Source organism: Amblyomma maculatum, chromosome 1 (assembly GCF_055883805.1).
Source record: "Amblyomma maculatum isolate TAMU_Amacu chromosome 1, ASM5588380v1, whole genome shotgun sequence".
NCBI classification, from domain to species: domain Eukaryota; kingdom Metazoa; phylum Arthropoda; class Arachnida; order Ixodida; family Ixodidae; genus Amblyomma; species Amblyomma maculatum.
Window position 1 is genome coordinate 194,486,396 of NC_139344.1, and position 17,215 is coordinate 194,503,610.

At 46.5% G+C, this 17,215-nt stretch overlaps 1 protein-coding gene and 1 pseudogene across 3 annotated transcripts in view; one reads left to right on the forward strand and one right to left on the reverse strand.

Annotated features, from left to right (window-relative positions):
- LOC146205297 (uncharacterized) overlaps positions 1–17,215 on the forward strand; it is a 36,938-nt pseudogene that overhangs the window by 7,069 nt on the left and 12,654 nt on the right.
- The window catches only part of Prp4k (Pre-mRNA processing factor 4 kinase), an 84,412-nt gene continuing 69,139 nt past the window's right edge, over positions 1,943–17,215 (reverse strand). Inside the window, exon 18 of one of the 3 annotated variants that reach the window (XR_014704165.1) lies at positions 1,943–3,530. The gene's annotated coding sequence lies outside the window, so the exon portion shown is untranslated. The remainder of the gene's footprint in view (positions 3,531–17,215) is intronic. The other 2 variants (XM_084589961.1, XM_084589960.1) reach the window with 2 other exon arrangements.

Below are 17,215 nucleotides of genomic sequence, written 5' to 3' on the forward strand. Positions count from 1 at the left end.
ATCCATGTCATAGGAAAGTGTACATAATGATGACCAATATTTCGGGTTCTTTGAAGTCATAAAGGACTGGAACAGATGGCAGCAATATTGTGGGGATAGTTTCTTCCGACACAGAGCTTCTTCGACATATTATATGAAAGGGCCATTGAAAGGGGGTCTCTCAAAAGGTAAAAAAAATGCCAATCCGCCTTTTGCGGGAGGATATGGTGCCATCATGCGGGAGCGGGCGAGAAAGACATTGGACGGCAGTGTAGCAGACGACACGAAGGCGCACCATATGGAAAGGCCATGCCAACGCAGGTAGAAAGCGAAAGCTCCCCCTTCTTTTGGCCTCGGGGCAGAAAATAGTAACAGTGATTGCAGTATATCATGTTCACGCAGTATGGGGGAATGTACAGCGTTTTCACAATCCACTCATAACGCACGCATATACTATCTTCGTATTGTAAGAGCGTGTAGCGCGGGCCGTGTTCGACGTGACAGAATGAGACGCTCTCAGCGTGCAGGTTTTCGGAAGACAGGAGAGCGCGGAGGCAGAGAGAAAGAGAGAGGGATCTCAAAGGGCAAAGCAGCCAGGGGTTTGTTGATGCTGCAGAGCTAGGTGGAATCGTCTCCTGTGACTTCGAGTGGCGCAGATGCGCGGGTTGTCTTGAGTTACCGAGCACAATGCGGTCACCGCGGCGCCGGCATGCTGCGATGGGCGTCGCTTCCTCCTCGCGTCATCTACAAGCGTGCAGCTATAGGATTTCATCTACGAAGCTTGGCAGAGAGGCACTTATACACACCCCCTGAAAAGGGCATTGTCCCGGCCGGAATGCACACCTGCAGGAAACGCGCGGCATTTTTCTGCCAACGGATGATTCAGCGCTGTAGCCGATTTCTGCCCTCGTGAGTCAGAACGGATGTGGTCGCAGTGGTGAAAAGGTTCTCAGTGCACAGCGAATGATCATTCTGGTGTGAAAGGATCCACAACCTTTCTGCCTCCGCCGCGATTTCTGCGGAATCAACGACTTGGTGACACATGTGCATCTCTAACATGTCGGATGCGCATTTCGGCCAGGAACCAACCCTGTTCTATGTCCAGAGCGATCCACTCTGCAAGTGAACGAGCATGAACCCTCCAGGAGACTCATTTGTGCCGGGCGGTTTCCTTGCCGTTGCAAACGGTTGGACGAAGACGACGATTATCAAGCTCCCTAACGAAGTGCATCTGATTGCATACACCAAAGGAACAAAATCTGAATGTTTTGGCGTGCACGAAGGCGAGCATTTAAGGTAAAAAAAAATACTGTACGTCGTGCAAGAGTGTCAAGGGCGTCATATGGTCCGAGCGGCAAAAACACAGATACTACAGGTATGTATGCGTCTAAAGGAAATATGCATGATGGAAAGTACCTACTAGAGTTTGCACCCAGCCTGTAACGCACCAGTGATAGCTGCAAAGAGGATTTCTTCGGTGCGTGATTGCTTTAGTTGCGCCGGGGCCTGAAGGCGATGTATTTTGTCGTTTCTTTATGTGCGAAAGGGCTAGGTAGCTTAGATATCACAGGCGGCTGTGTGCGCTAGGCCGTAATATTTAGCATTTTTTATTGTGACTGCCACCTGACTAACAAGAAAAAAAATACGCCGTTTTAATGCACTGCCGTTCGCGAGCCTCTTGACCAGCTCAACCACTCGGCTCGCGAACGGCGGTGCATCACAACAAACGCCCAATCGTTTTTTCTTTTTAGTCAGGCGGCAGTCGCGATAAAGCATGCTAAATATTACGGTGTAGCGCACACAGCAGCCTGTGATATCTCCGCTACCCGGCCCCTTCGCACATAAAGAAAACAAACGACAAAATACATCGCCATCAGACGCGCCGAACAAATGCTCATTGTGGCTATCACTGGTGGGTTACAGGCTTGGTGCAAACTCCGGTAGATACTTTTCATCATGCACATTTCCTTTAGATGCATACATACCTGTAACGAAGTGTTTTTCGCACAGTCGAGCGTACGCAGTCGGTTGCTAAGGTCGGCCATTCACATCTTGACGCTTGGTGGTCCTAATTCAAGCTTCACGTCGTTGTTGGTCGCGGCTCGCCGAAGGAAACCTGAAAAACCGCGTCTTGCATCTTGGCACGCTTAGAGAGTGGCAGCTGTACGCGGCAGGTGTGGTTGGCATCGCTTTGCCAAGCCTGTGACGGTCACCGTGCCGCCCGGTGCCGCCAGCCCCCATGCATTGGCGGCGCCGAGAAACGCCGTCCAATGTGTTTCCATCGGTCGCCGCTACGACTTCGCGCATGCGCAGAAAATTCGCGCAAAAGGCGGATTAAACTGGCAGATACTGAATCGCCTATCATCCCTCCTCAAAATTTTCGATCTATCTTCTGTAGCGCCAGAGATACGGGTAATAAAAAATGGCCCTCTTGTTTTCTCTCTCAAGTGCAGTCTCTAAACCCTAGAAGCTGCAGCCATGTTTTTCCTTCTATGCTCCACAGTGTATCACTTTTACTTTAGATAAGCCTGGTGATGTAAGCACAACAGGGCACTGTGTATGTGCATGTGTGTGTGTGTAGGTCACCTGTTGTAAAAGCATCCAGGCCAAAAAGGCACTGAACAGAGTCAGTACGGAGGATTACAGTGACACAGTTATTGCTCCTACTGAGCGGTTTCGTGAATAAAAGAGCTGAAGCGTAACTGTGCTAACATTAGCAAGCTTGCACAAACTTATGATCACAGTCAAGTTATCAAGAAACGTGTGTGTCTCTCCTCTGATCACTGGTGTGCTGGCCTGGAAACTTATGCAAAGCATAGCACATATGTACGGCTTTGTTACGCAGTGGCGAGCAGCTAGCACCAGACAAAAGTGGACTCAAGCAATGCTTTTTAGTAGCGTTTACCCACAAGCATACATTCTATAGCCCGAAATAATTCCTAGCAAGCATATATGGTTGGCAATTAAAACAAAATGCATCATTAACAACAAAGAGGAGAAAGAAAACCTCCCTGACAAGACACATGCAGGGGCACTGCACGAGTTTGAAGTCAAGTGAATAAAATACTCAACTACTTTTATCTTTTTTTTTTAGCATTTTTATTGTGTTTTTGATATGCAGTTCTTATGTAACATAAACTAAAGGGGTGAATGTGGTGGAGAAATGAACAGCAGTCATCACTGTGGGATATAATGTCGGAAACGATGTGACATTGCATGGCGAACTACATTTAAGCAACGTATGATGCACCAAGGGACAGTTATCGATATTCTGCTTAAAATTTCAACACAGCAGTGTCGTAGTGCCTACCATTTGTCATAAATCCATTGTATGCTCTCTGCCCCAAGATGTATAAAGTAAGAATGTAAGCAAAATGCTCAATGTAAGCCGACAGTTGTACTGTACTAGAAATACCTGTCAGAAGGCAGTCCAAAGCCTCTATCAGTTTGCAACAAATTGGCAAGTAACCGGAGCTGCCACATGCACCTCCACATGAAGTTGGAAAAATTCTTCAATCCATTGATCGGCAACTTCAGAAAGGTCCATTGCCCTACAAGAAAGAAAAAAAAGTTTTTAATGACCACCTTCAAACTTGTGGCTCACTGCCATTTTCAGCTACAAGGAAAACCTGCTCCGCAAGGACAAGCAAAGCTACTAACAATGACTTGATACATTCACAGCTTCAGGCAGACTAGATAGAGTGCCTACCTTCATTTTCACTTTCTTCTGCAGATTGTTGGAGAGAACTACTGGCTATGTTCCTACCATACTAGGCATAATTAGGTTACTAAATAAGTAAAAGGTAGCAATCATTACAGTAAACTTATTCGGCCAGTACAAGATTAAAGCAAGGTAACAAACTATTTCACACTAAAATGTTTGACTACCTCTTTCGAGTGATCAGCTTTAAACCTGGCTTTGATGTCTAGGGTGCTTAAGGAGCAACTCCGGAGGTTTTTAGACGTTTACATGTTCTGGTAAAAATACTACTGTACGTTTTCCTCGTCACCCTGATGCATTCTACCAAATTTGGGCACTAAGCGATAATTCATTCATGCACAACTGAATTTTAAAATGTGCAGGTTTTGTGGCCTTAGTTCAGATGATTTCTGCGGGCAACATTGCATATGATTTGTGACACCACAAACATTACTACCCATGCTACTAGTAGCCTGCTTCCCATGTGGTCATGAAATTTTGAGGCCTGTGTAAGGCTAGCTCAGGTACTTTGTGCACTGTGTTATGATTTCCAGACTATTTCCACCATCTAAAGAGCACGCGAGTGTTTTTCGAATACTGTATATGACATCCCAATATGCCAACTGGAATGTCGTTTCTGGCCATGAAACCCATTTCGGTTTGCTGTTCTTTCATTTTAAAAATAGTTCCCCACTTGGAATTTCAAAAAATCTTTCTTTTTTTGTGTGTGTCCGAGTTGGGACACACCGATGAATGTAATGAAATTAATTACTCGAACTGATGAAAAAAACCATCGAAATTGCCCTTCAATGAAGCACATGGAACACTTTACATGTCAATCACAACAGATCATCGATAGCTGGCTTTCAAAAGGCTTCTTAAGAGCCAAGAAGGCAAAAGAGCATTCTTTTACTTTCACCTTTCAGTTCCCACTTGAAGCAAGTTGTCACCAACCTCAATAACATCGCCTATGTAACGAATAATTTCAAAAACACAAATTCGCCACAACTGCCTTTTTTAATACTGTGCCAAAGCAAACAAGAACATCACTCATGTTCTCACTAGCGTCAGCCACATTACATTAAGGCAGCTGACAGCTTACCAAAGCATTCCATTTACTTATCCTTGTCACATTATCCAGGCAGGCTACATGGAAGTGTTGAACTTGGTGCCCCTTTTCAGCACTGCTGATAAGCAGCCTTGTTATAATACAACAGTTTATAAGAGGACAATCCCAAAAGTAAGGTCTCCAAAGGGCTGAGGCCGCAGGGAAATTATTTGCGGGGAAACTATTTTTCCTTCTCTCTCAAACAAGCCATGACTCAGCCCGAAAGGGACAGTCAGTCTTGACTCGGCAGCCGTTTGAAATGGCTCCCATTTGTCGCTACCACCAGGTGCAAACTTCGTGTAGTTATTTGGTTTTTAATGCAACAGGCATTCAACCTATCGAAATTCATCTCCAGTTGACAAGTGTACAGAGATGCGTGCATGGATATTAAAAACATCCGCAAGTGTGTAGGTATAGTTTGCAACTGGTTGCACTGAAATTCACGACAAAGAAGCGAGAGACCCTCAAGTTCTGGCGAGACAGTCGCGGAGGTCGAAGAAACGATGCAGCAAGATCGACGAACTCTGCATTTTGGTTCCCGATGTTTCTAGAAGCCATATTCATCAGATTTTTGACAGAAAAGTTGAAATATCGGCAGGTGTGCGCAAGATGGGTCCAGCGAATGCTCACAGTGACCATCAACAGCAACACTTTGGCTCCTCCCACAAATTTTTCTGGAGCTATCGAGATGAAAAGGACATCATTTTGGATAAACATTGTTACAAGTGAGGAAACCTGGGCATTCCACTTCACACCCGAGACTAAACAAGAATCGGGAGTAGCGGCATTCCTCTTCACCCACGCCGCAGAAATTCAAGTGAACACAGTCTACCGACAATATCATGGCAACTTTGCTTTGTGATCGAAAGAGGGTTTTGTTGGTAGACTTCATGGCTCCTAGGACCACAATAAATGCGGACAGATATTGTAGGACACCTAAAAAACTCAGACGGGTGATTCAAAATTGCAGAACAGAAATGTTAGCAAGGGCATGTGCCTTCTTCACGAAAACTGCCCGCACATTGCCCGCCAAACCATCGCTCTCCTGCAACAGTTTGGCTGGAATGTCATCACCCACACATCCTACAGTCCGGACTTCACACCTAGTGGCCATAGATGTGTGCAAGGTTCTACATTAGGGGGAGCCAAGTTTCACAGCAGCATCCCCCCCCCCCACCCCCTCACCCCCCAGGCCTCTACAGCGCAGAAGTGAGGAATTGGTTTGGTTTGGTTTGTGGCGTTTAACGTCCCAAAGCAACTCAGGCTATGAGAGACACCGTAGTGGAGGACTCCGGAAATTTCGACCACCTGGGGTTCTTTAACGTGCACTGACATTGCACTGCACACGGGCACCTTGCTTTTCGCCTCCATCGAAAAGCGGTCGCCGAGGCCGGGATTCGATCGGAGTCGAGCGCCGTAACCACTGCACCACCCCGGCGGGGCAATTGTTGCTAAACATTTACTTCACTGTGATGGAATTGCAAACATATACAAAATATTGTGCGCTTAAAAACAAAGCAAAGTTCACAACAGCGATTATGTGGGTGAAAAAGGAATGACCAGCCTTTCAGATGATTTGTAAACTACAGAAAATAAACATTTCTGTCCACTTATAACAAAACTGCAGACCTTATTTTTGGGATGACTCTCTTTAGGAAAGCACAGCCTACACATCGCGCAGTTATATAAATACGTAAGCATTAAGTGGGTATGTTTTCAAGGTCGGGTCATCAGAAGTTTGTCAGCAATAATAAGTTAGAACGAAACGAGTGATAAGAAAACGAATGGTTGCACATAGAGGATAAAAAAATCTCGCTGGGGAAGAAATTTGGTGCATGCAGAGTAATAAAAGCCAATTAAGTCAATCAGACGTCGGGTATTGTCACCAGCGGCAGGATTACGTTAGAACGAGAAGCGTGATAAGAAAAAGAATGGTTGCACTAGATAGAGGATGAAAAATTTTTCTCGGGGAGAAAATTTGGTGCATGCAGCATAATTAATTAGAGCCAATTAAGTCAACCAGATGTCAAAATAGCCAAGAAGGATAATGTTGATGTCCAAGGGGAGTCACGTGGTACCCCACTTCCATCCACATGACCTATGAGGACGTCGGAATAGTGACAGTTATGTTGACGTCGGATGTGACGTCTTTAAACCAGAAATGGACCTGTTTAGACATGAAAAAGCCGAATAAACGAGTGAAAGTGATAAGAAAGTGTATACAGGGTGTCAATTAATCAAAGGAAGTATAATTGAAGCGAACAGAAGGGAAAAAAGGCGTCCGAAAATATGTAACAAGTATGACGTACAAAAGACGCGGTTGATATAGTAGCTGCGCCTAGCAACGCGTGACATGCTTACGCATTCCCCCAATACAAATGGCCACAGTGATCTTAAACGTTGTATATTTATTCAGTCACAAGACACCTCAGCTTTAGGGACTAGCTACCCAACTGTGATAACTAGGAAGTTAATTAGTTAATTTCAGTTAATTCGCTTGTCAATTAGAGGTGTCTTGCAGCATATAGTGCCTGCCATATCGGAGAGTTCGTTCCTGCAAATATCTTTTTTTCTATTTTGAACCTCCTGTTATGTTTGTCCATTGTCTGAGACGCTGACGACACGGACCAGCCCAGTTGTGAACAGAAAAGAAACTGAGGTTTATTCAGGATTGAGCTTGGTTTGCTGTTATGTAGGTGGCACTGGCTGTGGAGTCTTGTTACGAGTGAGGCGGCCACGTAGAGATGGCGCGACAGGATGAAAAGCCGAGTTGCTGTTGTGCGTACATATAACACGCCCTTCTTTAACGAAAATTGAGAAGGTTGCACACGGAATATCCTGATTATCTGAAGTCACTGATTGTGCTTGGATAATGTGCAGGAGGCTTGATCCTTCTTCCTGATCTAGTAGTATGAGGTGGGCGAGGAGGTACTTGAAGTGGTTGGGGAGGAAGCACCGGATATTCTGGGTTCTGTTGAGGAGTGCTTGAATCGATTACCTCGTAGTCTGCCGGCGAAGTTTGGGCAGTAGGACGTTCCGCTGTTCGAGGTCACAGGTGGATTCGATTTCTTACAAAGATGCCTCCGGTGTCTGTTTCCATGGTGTACCTTCTAGGCTCTGGGCCCACGTTTACCATGGTGACTTTTGTCCAGTTGCGGCTATTTCGTAGCCATACGAGTTGGCCAGAAACAAGCGGGGGAAGGTTTCTTGTGTGCAGGTCAGCATGCTTGTGTTGTTGTTCCTGCCGTTCTTGCAGAAGATTCTGGTGAGCCTCAGTTGGAAAGCTTGGTTTCAAGGCACTTGGTAGTGTTGGTAGGAATGTGCGAAGCTTTCTACCCATCAGGAGCTCAGCCGGTGATTTTTTTCCTGGTATTGGCATGGAGCGGTAGTTGAGGAGCACTACTGCTAGGTCCTTGCCTTCCTCGGTTGCTTTAGTTATCATTGCCTTGATGGTTTGTATTGTTCTTTCCGCTTGACCATTGCTATGGGGGTACAAGGAAGAAGACTGCTGGTGTGTCACATCCCAATCACGAAAGAACTTTCTGAGCTCGTCGCTGTCAAAGGGTGCTCCCTGATCAGATATGACTGTCACTGGAATGCCAAACCTGGCAAATGTTTCCTTCAGTACCTGTATCAGCAAACTTGCTGTGGTTGTCCTCATTTGCCGGACCTTTGTATACTTGGAAAAATAATCGACAATCGACAGGTATGTCTTTCCCTGCAGATGGAAGAAGTCCATGGCGAGTTGTTGCCAAGGTCGATCAGGAAGGTCTTGGTCCAATACAGGCTGGTGTGGATTGCCAATTTGATGTAATATACCCCCCCCCCCCCTCCCCCCATATGTAGCAACTCTAGACGAAAGTCTCGATGTCCTGTTTTAGAGTTGGCCAAGACACACTCTGGCTTGCCAAATTCTTGCACGCAACGATTCTGCAGTGTGCTAGGTGGAGCGTGCAAAGCACATTTGCCTGGCATGCTGCTGGTATAACCAAGCGTTGGCCGTAGCACACGAAGCCTTCTATTGTGTAGAGCTCGCTTCTCATATCCCCTTCAGGCGCTGTGTCCACATATGTGGACGTGACCCAAATTTCCTATATCTTTCCATGGAGTGCGAATTTCTGCTTTTGAATTTGGCACCCGTAACATTTGGAATCGCCCTGTCGAGTACATGGCGCCATATCTTGTTGCTACAGCGAAATGTTTTTGTAAACAGCAAGCAAAGATGGACGTCGCAGCGTTTCACGCCAGGACGAATCAGCAGCTCTAATTATTGCATGCCTCTTTCTAAACCGATGCCTAATAATACTATTTCTTGTAATGAAGGTGTCAATAAGGGAATGTAGATGTTACGTGTAAGATTTCGTTATCTTAGACATTGAAAAAGTGCTTCAGTGGACTTTCAAAGTTTCGCGTCCACAAATGTGGACACGGTGTCTTAATGCCGAAATTGTTGAAGTGGCCGCGGCACTTCGTTATTTCGTGCAGAGCAGTACGTAATACGCTTATTTGCGTGCAGGTGTCATAGTCTTGAAAGCGCAAGGTATTCTGAGAGGAAAACATTTATTCATGCCTAATAATTAGTTATAAAATGCAGAAAATGCTAAAATGTTTTCATTCCTGTAGCAGCTTTGAGGCGCGAAAAAAATATAAATATTTCTGCATAATTTTTTATATTTGAATTCTGCAAGGCCTACTGATCACGCCTGGCGCAAAAAAAAAATTTTCCTTTCAAAAACTTTAATTGGCGCCTGAAGGGGATATGGTAGAATGGTTTGACTGTTGTCTACCTGTGTGAGTCTTTGAGGCCATCCTTCTTTGATGTATTTGGTTACTGTTTGAAGAGTCGAATCTCGTGATGTCTCCTCAGCGATCTCATGAAGTCTGCTAGGAGTTGCTTGAACCAAACTTGAAACGTCAAGTCCGGGGTCGTGATCTGCTGTTTCTATTCTTGTTGACCCATCAAGAGCTCTTGACAAGGCATCTGCAACTGCTAGCTGTTTTCCTGGAACGTAAGTCAGTCACGGTGTACCGATGGAGGCACAGTAGTAGCTTTTCAAGTCGGGGTGACACTTTGTTCAGGTCCTTATTCTGCAGGCTAATCAGAGGTTTGTGATCCGACTGTATGGTCACTTCTCGTGCGAACGTCTAGTAATGAAATATTTCACACGCAAACACGACAGCTAGCAGTTCTTCCTCGATTTGTGCATACTGCTGCTGGGTGACTGCGAGAGCTGCTGAAGCGTAGGCCACGGGTCTGCCTTCTTGCAGTAAGACTGATCCCATTCCGTAGGAGCTGGCATCCGTAGAAATTGTCACGGGCTTTAATGGATCAAAATAGTGAAGCACGGGTGCTGTAATCAACCTTGACTTCAAGAGCTTGATGATGTCGGTATGTTGCTGCATCCAGTGCCAGTAGACATCCGTCTTCAGTAGTTCATGAAAAGGGCTTGCGAGTTCCGAAAAGTTGGCAATGAATTTCGTCAAGTAGGTAACCATTCCAAGAAATCTCTGCAGTTCTTGCTTGTTTGTTGGCAGTGGCATAGATTCGATGGTTGTCACTTCTGCTGGATCTGGAGCAATCCCATGGGATGATAGTTGGTGTCCAAGGTATGTAATGGACGTCAAAGCCAGCTGGAGCTTTTCCTTGTTAAGCTTTAGGTTGTTGGCTCTGGCAATGGTCAGCACTTGTCTCAGGTCGCTTGCATGTTCTTCAAGGCTTCTTGATGCCACAAGGATGTCGTCAAAATAGGGCTTGACAGTGAGTTGCTGCTCAAACACCCTGTCTATGGCTTGTTGGAAAAGTTCAGGAGCTGCTGCAAGGCCGAATGGAACCCAAAGAAAACGATAGCGTCCTCAGGGTGTCGTGAAAGTGCACAAGCGCGAGCTTGGCTCGTCTAGGACCAGCTAGAGGAATGCACTTTTAGCATTGAGAACAGGGAAAATCTTTGCACCATTCAGCATTGCGAACAACTCTTCAGGGACTGGAACCTGATAGTGCTGTTTTTTCACAGCTGCGTTCAGGTTGCGAGGGTCCAAACACAGTCTTACGTTGCCATCGTTTTTGCGAATAATGACAACTGGGTGAACCCACTCAGATGGCTCTGTCACCTTCATTATGATGCCGTTCTCTTCCATACGTTGCAGTTTGGCCTTCACTTTGTGCTCTATTGCGCAGGGTACTCGGCGTGGAGCTGACACCGTAGGAATCACTCCTTTCTGTTGTATGGAGCACACCCCAGATAATTTCCCAATGCCTTCAAATACATCAGAAAAGTCGTTTAGCATGTTCCTTATAGTCTGGGTTGCTGTGCATGCAGTTACAGTTGTTCGCTGCGGCTGTACTCTTTTGATGAGATGCAATGCCTTGCACGCGTCGGCCCCTAAGATTGGCTTCAGCGGCTGGTTGACGACGAGGAAGTTCAAGATGCAGGAGTTTTCGCCCGCTGAGCATTGAAGTTGGCATTCAGCATATATAGGAAGTTCCTGCCCGCTGTACGTCGTCACTCGTGCATATGCCAATTTCTGATTTGATGCATGGGCATGATGTTCACGTCGGAGCCGGTGTCTAACTTGAACCCGATGCTGTGACCATTCATGCAGACTGTTTCAAACCATTCTAAGGCGTGGTTTACGTTGAGGAGGTCAAGACTCTCCAGAAAGAATTCTTGTTGTTGATCCTGCTGCTGAGGACCTTCAAGGAGCTCGATTTGCTGTCTTGTGGAGCTGCTGCCTCGTTGGCGTTGTTTACACATGCGCGAAAATGCCCGAATTTGCTGTAGGCGTAACAGTTGTGACCGTAAGCAAGACAGGTGCGCGGCTTGTGCGTTGTTCCAGAGCGCGAGCATTCGCGTTGCTGCTTCTGCTTCGGAATTGAATGCGAGGTCCTCGAAGCTAGTTGTTTTGAAGAGTTCCATCTTTTCTGATTGCTTATGGCTTGCACTTCAAGCTTGAGCTCTTGCAGGTCTTTTACGTGCTTCTTAGAAAATCTCTGCTGCTTTGCATGTTGTAATTATTGTCAAGCGTGAGGTGCTGTTCGGAAAAGTTGCTCCCTCAATGCTGCAGCTCCGACAACGATGCGGTCCCCGATGAGCCTCTCTGCTTTTTCTCCAAAATCGCATTTTTCTGCTCGTCTCGAGAGGTCAGTTACAAAGTCGTTGAACGGCTGCTTTTCGTTACATGCTGTTGAAGACAGCCGACGCTTGTGTTACGTTTTTGTATCGCTTGTACAGAGAATCGAACTGCTTGAGGAGCTATGTAACTTGATCCGGCGTCTGCGCGCCGTCGGCGCTCGGAGGTTGAGGGAGGAATGTCTGGGCGACGCGTCGGCCGCGGGGCCTGAGAGCATGGAGGAGTAGGGCCTTGCAAGTAGCGGGAGGCTTGCTGGCGTACTCACATGCGAGTTCGTAAATGTTGTAGGAGTCTTTCCAGTCCTCCCATGCCTGATGCAGGTTGTCGCCGGGCTCGAAGTGAGGAAATGGTTGCAGAAACACACTGGCCATATTTACGGGGTTCTAGGTTGCTCTGACACCATGTTATGTTTGGTTATTATCGGAGAGGCTGACGACACGAACCAGCCCAGTTGTGAACAGAAAAGGAACTGAGGTCTATTCAGGATCGAGCTTGGTTTGCTGTTACGTAGCTGGCACTGGCTGTGGAGCCTTGTTAGGAGTGAAGCGGCCACGTAGAGATGGCGCGACAGGATGAGAAGGAGAGTTGCTATTGTGCGTATACATAACACTCCTATTTTCAGGAATTTTTGAAAAGGTTCATTGAAACACCCAGTACATATACTGCCAAGTTTCTGCAATGCTCCATTAAAAAGTAACATTGTATAGAATGTTTTGGCCTGACACCTTTACCGCAGCAGGAAATCCTGTTCTGATTACCGGCAGCATGCCTTAGCAGGTTCACTGTTCGGTTCCCAAGAATGCTTCATTAAGAAACAAAATTTTTATCATGCCTGAGTGAGAACTCAAAGGCTATGTGCTCCACAAAAACGCCAAATGAAAAGTGTCTTCCAAATGTGCAATACTGCACTTCTGCCAAAAGCATATTCACGATGAGCACATAAAAAAAAAATGTTCCACATCATAATTCTGTATCAAAACAACTTCCATAAGTCAGCTGGCATACGCGGGCATGACTTTTTCAAAAGGAGAGAAAGTCTACTCTTCGTTAATACTTACTTCAAGAAAAGCAGAAACTCAGAACTCGCTAATAACCTGTGTTAACAGGCTTTCTCAATGGCCACATGGAAAAAAGGCACAGGACACAAGGATGACATCAGATAAAAAATTATGCTCATGACCCAGAGAGTCTGATTTTACAGTAGCATTTATTTTCCACATGATAATTTCAAGATTCTTCTGAATCGGCAAAGGCTGATAAAAAGACAGTATGAAAAGTCATTCGCATACAACAAGTGCAAAAAAAAAAAAAAAAATGTTAACACGCTTTTAGTTAGTAACAGGCATTTGTCAGTAATAATTCCTTTGCCCTAAACGCAATAACCTGGCTAACATATATAGTCAATCCTGGATATATTGAACATGGATATATGGAATTGCTGCTGACAGAATTGAACTCTCAAAATATCTTCTTGAAAATCCCATGCAACATATAGGAGTGGTATTCGCACTTGCTGAACTCCTGTTTAGTGGAACATTCAATATATGAAATGGCATGCCACACCCCTACAAAATGTGCTTCTCCTAACAGCACACCCAGAATCATTTTGTGCGTGCGAAGCAGGGTTGGCTGTGCAGCCTTGGGTACCTACTGGCAGTTGCTAACACTAAAACTGCATGACAAAGTAAACGTGCTTTTCAGTCTGCCATGCTTGCCTTCCACGCAACACTGCTGTAATGTGGTAAAGCCAGCCTTGCTGACTGAAGGCTTACAGTGGCTCTCACTTGGCCCACTTTGCTGCTGAGAAAGGAGAAGAAATCAACTGCACCATTTTTTACCCATGTTTTTACTGCATATACAGTGTACCAGTAACAAAATTAGGCCTTTTACAACTAGCAATGGCTTCTCTCATCTGTAGCAGCTCTGAAGTGAACTCAACGGCACTTGTGCTGTACAGTGCGAGAAGCGAGGTGCGAGCAGCGCAAGGTCCAATGCTCCATACCAGAGTTGGAGCGTGCTCGTACCTAGTGCGCCCCTCATTCCGATCCCTCGCCTGAGGTAAAGCTTGGTGCTCAGGTGTGCACATCACTACAGGAAGCACGCCGTTAGCATGGGTACACCATATCCACGCTTCTGTGTTACAGTGAAGGGCCTCACGATATACAACATGCAGCCCCATCTCCCACACATCCTACGCGGGGAAGGTGATGGAGTGCATGGTCCTTCGCCAGCTGCAGAAGCACCTCGAAGAAACGGATTAGATGCCGGAGACGATGTACAGCTTCAGGCAACATCTCAGCACCCAAGACATGATGATTCAACTTCACGAACTGGTCGTCAAGCCAGCAACGAGGTAAGTGCCATGCAAGATACTCGCCCTTGACTTGAAGGGAGAGTTTGATAATGTGTCCCACGCGAGCTTGTTGCAGAATCTGAATATGACCAAGTGTGGCCGAAAGACATTCAGCTACATCAAAGATTTTCTGTCAAACCGAACAGTGACCATCAGGATAGGGGAAGAGAAGTCGGACCCTGTCAAGCTCGGTGATAAGGACACCCCACAGGGATCAGTCTTGTCGCCCCTGCTCTTCAATCTGGCCCTCCTGCCCCTGCCTGATCTACTCAAGCAAATCGAAGCCGTGGACCACGCGTTCTACGCTGACGATATTAAGATGTGGACGGCTCGAGCCGGGTCTGATGCCTGGATGGAGAAAGCCTTGCAGAAGGCGGCAACGACCGTGCACGAGTATGCAAAGTTGTGCGGACTGAGCTGCGCTCCCCAGAAATCAGAGCTGCTTATTATCCAACCGGGAAAATCCAAGAAAGAGCTGCTGCCAAACGTGATCGTCACCATCGACGAAACGACCATCAAGCCAAGAAAGCAGATTAGGATCCTTGGCCTACTACTTCAGACTGACGGGAAGGCACACGCCACCGTCACAAAGATAAAGATTGGTTGGTTTGGTTAGTTTGTGGGGTTTAACGTCCCAAAGCGACTCAGGCTATGAGAGATGCTGTAGTGGAGGACTCCGAAAATTTCGACCACCTGGGGTTCTTTAACGTGCACTGACAACACACAGCACATGAACTGAACAACCGAACAGATACTCAGTATAATTAGAAGGGTATCTAACAGAAACCGAGGCCTCAAAGAGGACGATGCCATGCGCCTGATACGCGCGTTCGTCGTGTCGTGGGTTACCCACTCCGCCCCCTATCTCCAGCTGACGAAGGCAAATAGGGACACCCTAAACACGATGCTTCGTAAGGCATCGTGTTCACTTAAGTTCTTAAGTTAAGCGTTCATTTAAGCTGTTTGTAGGCATCAGCTCACTAGCAGGTAGCAGGCAACACCATCGCAGACTACCATGCCCGAGAAATGTCAATCCGGGGCGAGCACGAGCCGGAAGAGCTACCGCTTCCGGTTACCAGCTTTTGGGAAATTACCTGGATGTACCGAGAGGAAAGGTGCAGACCGCCAGAACCGCACCCTAAACTCACCAGGCAACAACAGACGATCCTGCGTCGAGTGCAGGCGGGATCGCTTGCGCATCCCGTACTGATGAATCGCATGTACCCTGCGGAACACGATATGCTCTGTCCTTTGTGCAAAAAAGAAAAGGGCACCCTGCCGCACGTTTTGGCAGAGTGCACAAAACTCAAGACCACCCCCCCACCCCTTCCCGCCAATACCCCCAATCCCCAACCCCTTGAGCGATGGGAGGCCTTGTTATCCAGCCCCGCCCTATCGATGCAGCTCGCACTGATGGACAGGGGCCAGGAGTTGCTGGGAACATATGGGTCCCGTAACTAGAGAACCACACCGTCTGGTGCCTGCATGCACCGCCGAATTATTTCGGGCCTAATAAATGTTGATTCCTACTCCTCATCTGTTGGCATGTTTTATATACCGAAATATTGATATACCGAACTATTTTGTGATCCCCTTCGTAGATATATCCAGGATCGACGACTGTATTAGTAAATGGAATACACGCAAACAAGGAGGGCAGCAGACACAATGACTGAAATCCAGACAGACTCAGTGCAGTGGTGGAACTTGCAACTGGCTTTTTGTAGCAGCTTTTGTAGCAGAAGAAATCACAGTTTGTAGCAGAAAAAATGGCATTTTGTAGCAAATATTTGAGCTTCTGTAGCAGAAAAGGGTGCAGCGGTGGCGTAGTAGTAGAACATCCGCCTCGCATGCAAGAGGACCGGGGTTCAAATCCCAGTGCCGAGCAATTCTCCACCGGATGAAAAAAAATTTTTAAAAATCCGCGTGTCGATGGAATTGCATACACAGGTTTGGGGTGCGACCTGATGCCGGTGAACACCTCCGGCAACGCACTCCTTCACCAGAACAGGAATTGGCCACCCTGGTGCAGTAATTGGCCACAACCTCCTATGATAAGCTCCATAAAACCCCGGCCCTCAGTTACCAGCGGCTGCGGAACAACTGACCACGGCGGCGGTCAGACCTGTGACGCAGCAGGGGGTGCTAAGAAAGCCTGGCTCCGCCGGACAGGCCGCCATTGGAAACTGACCCTGGCAACGTTTAATGCTAGAACCCTAGCTAATGAAGATAGTTTAGCAGTGCTGTTAGAGGAACTACAGGGCATGAAATGGGATGTCATAGGGCTTAGTGAGGTTAGGAGGCCAAATGAGGCATATACTGTACTGAAGGATGGGCATGTACTGTGTTATCTAGGTTTACCAGAAAGGCGACAACTAGGAGTAGGTTTCCTTGTCAGTAAGTATATAGCGGGTAATATAGATGACTTCTATAGTATTAATGAGAGGGTTGCAGGCATCGTAATTGGGCTTAATAAGCGGTATAAACTGAAGGTTGTACAGGCCTATGCACCTACATGTAGTTACGATGACCAGGCAGTTAAAAGCTTCTATGAAGATGTAGAATCGGCAATGTGAAAAGTAAAAACGCAGTATACTGTACTGATGGGCAACTTCAATGCCAAGGTAGGGAAAAAACAGGCAGGAGACAAGACAGTAGGTGACTATGGCATTGGTTCTAGAATAGCAGGGGGGAGTTACTAGTTGAGTTTGCAGAGCGCAATAACTTACGAATCATGAATACCTTCTTCAGCAAATGGAAGAACCGGAAATGGACATGGAAAAGTCCTAACGGAAAGACTAAAAAAGAAATCGACTTCATAATGTGTTCAACCCCCGCCATTGTGCAGGATGTAGAGGTAATCGGCAAAGTGCGATGCAGTGACCACAGGATGGTGAGGTCCCGAATTAGCCTAAATCTGAAGAAGGAACGCAATAGATTAGTAAGA